This window comes from Penaeus monodon, chromosome 31, assembly GCF_015228065.2.
Source record: "Penaeus monodon isolate SGIC_2016 chromosome 31, NSTDA_Pmon_1, whole genome shotgun sequence".
Taxonomy (NCBI): Eukaryota; Metazoa; Arthropoda; class Malacostraca; order Decapoda; family Penaeidae; genus Penaeus; species Penaeus monodon.
The window spans coordinates 25,260,361-25,260,675 of NC_051416.1; positions in this window are offsets into that span (position 1 = coordinate 25,260,361).

The following is a 315-nucleotide window of genomic DNA, read 5'->3' on the forward strand; positions in this document are numbered from 1 at the left end:
TTTATCTACAAAATCCCATGAGAAGTAGGATTCGCGACCACCCTGTGCGATCCAACCCTTTAGAGTAAAAAGGTGTTTTGCTTCAGCGCCGACGGTTCTCACGATCGGACAAAGAACCTATACAAATGTTTACTTAGGCACGCTTCTCACCCCAATCTGCGGAAGTGAAAAAAAAGGAGGGAGAGAAAAAAAAGGAAAAAGAAAAGAGACAAATAGAGAGTAAAAAGACGCCACTTAAGACTACCGAAAATAACAGAAGCCTAAATGGATAAACTCTGATTCATGTGTTGATTGTATCAACATTTCCTCTCAAAG